Here is a 6,000-nt window from a genome sequence, read left to right as displayed (position 1 = left end):
TGCCTCCCCTCAGAAATACTTAAGAGCATAAATAGCAAAATAAATACTGCAAATACTAGGCAAGACTCTTAAGATAAAAATCAAATGTGGAAATATTCTTCTATCATACATTCATCTATCACCAAAGATAAAGATTTTCCAATTACAGCTAATTACTCTATTTCTAAATTGACTTTCGACAGAGTCCTCTTGTTTCAGAAATTTTCAAAGACATCTCTAATGTCTTCTGAAGAATAAAAACCACTTGAGCTTGTTATTTTTATCGATTGCTACTCAGTACAGTAATGAAAGCTGCGAAACACACTCAAATTACCCAAATAAGCAAAATAATTACACAGTCTGGTGTATTTTCTAACTATAATTAGCTATGATCTCATTAGTATCCTGCCAACAGTATAGAACACTTAATAAGAGTTAATATTTTGATTTATAAATTCCCAGTACACTTTCCTACCTAGTCAAAAATCCTAAGTGGAAACGCTTATTACATTTTTTTCCACAGAAAAAATTACACTGTTTCAGTTGTTCAAATTCCCTTCCAGGACAAAATTATATTAAATCAGTATAACAGCCTGGGTATTACCCATACTGACTATTTCTAAACCAACACAAGATGTTTTTCTGAGAGTGATTCTCATTCAAACAAGAATTAAATGAGACAAAAATCAATGTCTTGTACTACAGGGGTTAGATTAGGTACCCACTGATTTTGCTGCCTCCTGGCTTTAGAATCTACAAAATATGTTCGTTATTTACTACATTTATAATTACAAAGTTCCAAATTCTTGATAAAAAGAAACTAAGTTCTTCTTTTGCATCTACAGGAAGTCACAGAAGAAAGATGATCTGGAATAAAACTGTAACCCTACCACTGATCATCATCTGATGGAAATACATAAGGTCTGTAAAATATCGGTTTTGCTATTGCTGTTTTATGGAATTCCAAAGTTGGACTTGGACCAAACAGGAGTTCGTGTACAGGAACAAGTAACAAGCTTAAAATGTCATAAGGAACATAGAACAAGCCTTCTCAGTAATCAGCTTCTCTATTCAATGTTTAAGAAAACAAATTTATAACTATGAGCAATCTCTTAAGTGAATGCATTTGCTTTAGAACATAGCATTTCAGCAGTAAAAAAAAAAAAAAACAAAAAAAAGAATCTATGTCTGTTTATCAGTGGGGAGAAGACAGTGACCAAAAAGTTATCACTGTCATTGGTAAATACACATCCCTTCCAATTGCCTCTTAAAAATAATTTAGGGTGACATTTTAATCCCTCTGCTCACTTTTACTTTATTACAGCTTTTCCATATATAATAGGTGAACTACAAAACAGTTTGATATAATAAAGTGAAATTTTGATTTTTATTCCAGGCCTGATAACAAAACACTACTGATTCTTTATCTTTCAGCCCTTGTGCACTGTGTCTGCATACTACTGTCTGTTTGTGACAAAGTACAAGGCAAAAAGCAGCCCTGTTCATTACAGGGATATCCAAGCACTGCTGTAACAAAGCAATCAAAGGTTTCATCTTTAAAATAATTATTTAACATTAAGTCAATCACATCTAACAGTTAAGAAGTAATTAAAAAAATCTGCATAAACTAAATACATATTAGCCAATGACAGCACTGTATTTGCACACAACACACGCACAAGCAACAATGTGATACTCGTAACATATCTAAAGTCCTCTTGCAGTATAAGAATGCTGGAATCTTACACCAAAGTTTCTGCCTTTGAAATATCATATCCTTCTCGAGATCAAATTAACATTCAAATTTCACAGATCTGAACTTATGTCATTCAGTAAATGAACATGATTTGAATCTTCATTATAACCCAGATCAACCATTAGCTGAAAATATTTTCTTCTTCCTAAAATTATGGTTTTTTTCTTTTCTAGCCACAAATAATTCAAGCTATCTAACCAACTTGCATTTTACATCTAAAAATGAACAAGACCACAGATACCTGTGCTTCTTATTTTAAATTATACATAATTTCTAACATGTCTTATTACAAAGCAGATGGCAACATAGATAAAAATGGGGAAATGCTCCCCTGAATTTCTGGTTATCCTTCAATGCTTACTTACAAGCAGTTTTCTAGTCCCTTTCTTCCCTTTGTTGACCACTGTATCTGAACAACTAAAATTTCAACCTACATCTAGAACTGGTCACAATTTCCTTCTTATTCAATTGCATATTTGAAGGAAAGAAAAGCACACAAAGACCCTACCAAGAATTTAACCTGCATTCTTTTGACCTGTTTGCAGAGTTCCGTCCTTAAACTTCATCTAATTTCAACTCACAGTGTTATCATCTTTATTCCAAATTTATATTATAGAATCATAGAACAGTTAGGATTGGAAAGGACCTCAAGATCATGTAGTTCCAACCCCCCTGCCATGAGCAAGGACACCCCACACTAAACCGTATCACCCAAGGCTTCATCCAACCTGGCCTTGAACACTGCCAGGGATGGAGCATTCACAACCTCCCCATGGATCCGGTATCACCTGTGAGCACACTGAGCTCTTCCTGTGCTTTTCCTGTCCCACAGTGGAACTGCTCAGCTCTCAGACAGACGGACTAGCCTTTGTGGCTACTACCCTCTCTGTTGAGCAATGATTGATAAGTAAATACATGATTCCAAATAGTTACCTTCTCTCCAGGTACCTGAGCACAGTAGGAAGGCAATAAACTGCGATTTATTTTCACTTTTACATATTTCAGCCTCATGCCTTCAAATAGTATTATACTCTCTCTGAAAAGAATCACTTTTTAACTACTTAGCTCTCCTGCTTTTTTCCAAACATTTACCGATGGAAGACTTGACTTATTCTTTTTCTTTCTTGCTTATTTTTTACTCTCAGCAAACCAGTAAATCCAATTAATATAGTAATACAGTTGAAATAAAAAACTAAACAAAACAAACAATAAAAACCATAGCAAATAATGAAAAACAACTTGAACCACTATGACTACTTTTAAACCTAGATTTGCATCACACTTAATTTTAAAGGAGAGTTTGCCAACTTCCAGACAGTTTTCAGCTTGGTAGACAAAAATAAAAAGGACTAACATGAGTTTCACTGTCTTACATTATGTTTGCAGCCCTCTACTGAGAGAGAAGCCTTGCTTCCAGGGTGACACTGTGCCTTCACACTGGGACCTCTATAAATATTCTGACATACAGTTTAACACGGTATCTACCGACTTTAAAAAGAAAAAAAGAAGAAATAAATGGTGGCCTGATAATTTGTTTGTTTTGTTCACAATAACTTTAAAACTGAAGATTTAGACAAAGCTGTTATTCATCTATACCCCTTGTTCTAATAATATTTAGCTTTGAGCAAGTTTAACATTCTGTCTCGAAATTATGTCAGTATTTATTTTCACAAAAACATGACATAAGTTCTCATATCCTTATCATTGCCTTATGTGGCCAACCTTTTAATATAAAGCATTTGGGCAAGACCTTGTCCAGCTTCCTTTTTGTTATCATACCCTGAGGTCCCAATACCCTACTAATTTATTAATTTGAAATTTCAACTTATTTCTATTATTTTATTCCAAATTCAATTCTGAAATAATGCCATATGCCATATGTATACCTGCAGATTATCTAGATCGTGGTTATATTTTGCAATACATCTTATTTCACATACTCTGCAGATGGATTTCAAATGACTTAGTAAAGGAGAATCCTTTTCTGACTCTTCTGAAAATGGTGGCTGGACCAAACCTGGACTTTCCTCATACTCAGAAGAAAGCCAGAAAATACATAAATACAAGGTTAAATTCCTTTTGATTTTTGCAAATGATACTAGAAACCAAATTAGGCAAAGCACTGTTCCTCAGCTTTACATTTTTTTTATGCATATATTGACATACAATTTTGTGACAAAATAGAGATGTGTTGAGTAATGAAATCATTTACTGAGTCTCTTTGGTGCTTTGATCTCATTTCTTGTTTCAGTTATTGGGGACAAATGGTTGATCCTGCAGTGTTTCTTCTCCCCAAGCTCTGAGAGAGAAACATATCACTTACTCTTTCTATTTATCACTAAACTTGTTTTCAGCTACATGTCAGGGCGACATGATTATTAATCTGGAAGACAATGATGTGCATAAAAATAAATTACTTTCATTTTTCTATTTCATGCTTTAGCAGCTACCATTTACTTTAGTCTCTTTTCTGTCTCCTATTTTTCTCAACAATTTTCAAAACAGTCTTTATTACAACATGCTTCATACCTCTTCTTGGTTCTCCTCTACACACTGCATATTTAATACAGCTCCACCAAAGTAATAAAAAAAAAGTAGAATAGCAATAAGCATTTCCAGACAGCCCAGCCTAAGCAGTCATTCCCAGCTAAGCGAGAAGTCACTGAAGGTGGAGAGCAGTAACTCTGGCCACTGATGAACATATAACAGCATCCTCACCTTATTCAAAGGGAAAACAATTGATGTCAGAAGAATACAGGCTGAGCCCACTTACACCTGACAGACTGCATTCTTACCCATGTAGCTTGCTGCACATACTATGAGTATTTCTAGTGGTCAGTGTAGCATGCCAGTATTTTTACACAAGAAAAGCACTACCAGTAGTACAAATATGGCCTAATCTGTGAACATAACCATCTACTCACATGCACGGCCACTCTGCTAATGGAAGATATAGAATAACTTGTCTTTGCAAGATGCTGTTTAAACACCTACTGTCACAAATGCTACAAACAAGTTGGAAGAGTAAGACATTCACTTAGAAATGCAATCTCTTCTTCCCCATTTCTCGTTTACAGGCTGCTTAATTTCCAAAAGCATCTACTCCCATTTCAATTAAAACAAAACCAGGAATTATACTGCTGACGTTTTGCCTGTTTCTAAACTGACATTCCTCCACATGACATTCATCCATATTAAAGATGACTGTACATTTTGGATAATCACAACATTTAGACATCATACTATTATTAGACCTGCAAAATATCTACTGTATTTCAGCCTGTTTTTCAAAAGTTACCAAAATTTCAAACAAAAAGAATAGGCAGATCAGGCACCCAGGCCAGCATAAGCATTTAACAGACAGACCAGGGCTCAGAAACAAAATGAGAGACCTTCAGTCTTACATTATGCCCCCTTATTTCCTGCAAGCATCTAGCCCATTACTATTTAGATAGATTCTTCCCACCATTTCACACTCCTGTAGTTGGGACTGGGGTATCACATTATGTGGTTAGCCTGATAAGAATAATATATTCACTATTAAAGATCCAGGAGCACAGGGGCTCTTGCTAATCAGCAACAAAAATACAAGGGTTGAGTCACCCAGAGCAAGCCCATCAAACCCTGCAACTCATATCCAACATATTTTAGGATACTTAAAGAGAGAAATTGATTAGGTTTTATGGTTGTTATTATTACAGGTGTTTAGATGTTATTTCCAAAAACCCTTTAACAACAGAAGCTTTCACATATTTATGCTTTTCAAGGGGGCATCACAAGATTTTCGTCCATACCTGCATCAACAAATGAAAATAAACCCAGCACTACACAAACCATGGACAGCCATATGCCCCGTGTATCCTTCCAAACACCCCATGTAACTACTCAAGCAGCCGAGCCAATCACCTACGAATCCGACCCAAAAGAGGCCCACGGCCCTTATATGCTCAAGGTCAAAGCAGGACGGCTCTGCCAGCCCAGCTCCTAGCTTGCTCCCAGATAGGCTGCGGGCCGGGGAAGCCCCTCTACGACGGGCGAAGGCAAGGCCCCGCCAGCAGCGCCCGCCGCAGCAGGTGTGGGGATGGGGGTGTGAGAGGAGATTGGGACGGGGACGATCTGCAGCTTCGAAACCCCTCCGACCGCTTTGCGCTAAGGCGGACAGCACCGGGGAGCAGAGGCCACGGAGCGGCAGTAGAGCGAGGCAGGTGCCACAGGTTAATAGATGCCGAGCAAATAATAGGCTAACTGCGCGCCCCGGGCTCCTG

The sequence above is a fragment of the Melopsittacus undulatus genome, chromosome 3 (genome assembly GCF_012275295.1).
Source record: "Melopsittacus undulatus isolate bMelUnd1 chromosome 3, bMelUnd1.mat.Z, whole genome shotgun sequence".
NCBI lineage: Eukaryota > Metazoa > Chordata > Aves > Psittaciformes > Psittaculidae > Melopsittacus > Melopsittacus undulatus.
Note: the sequence above shows the minus strand (reverse complement) of the source record.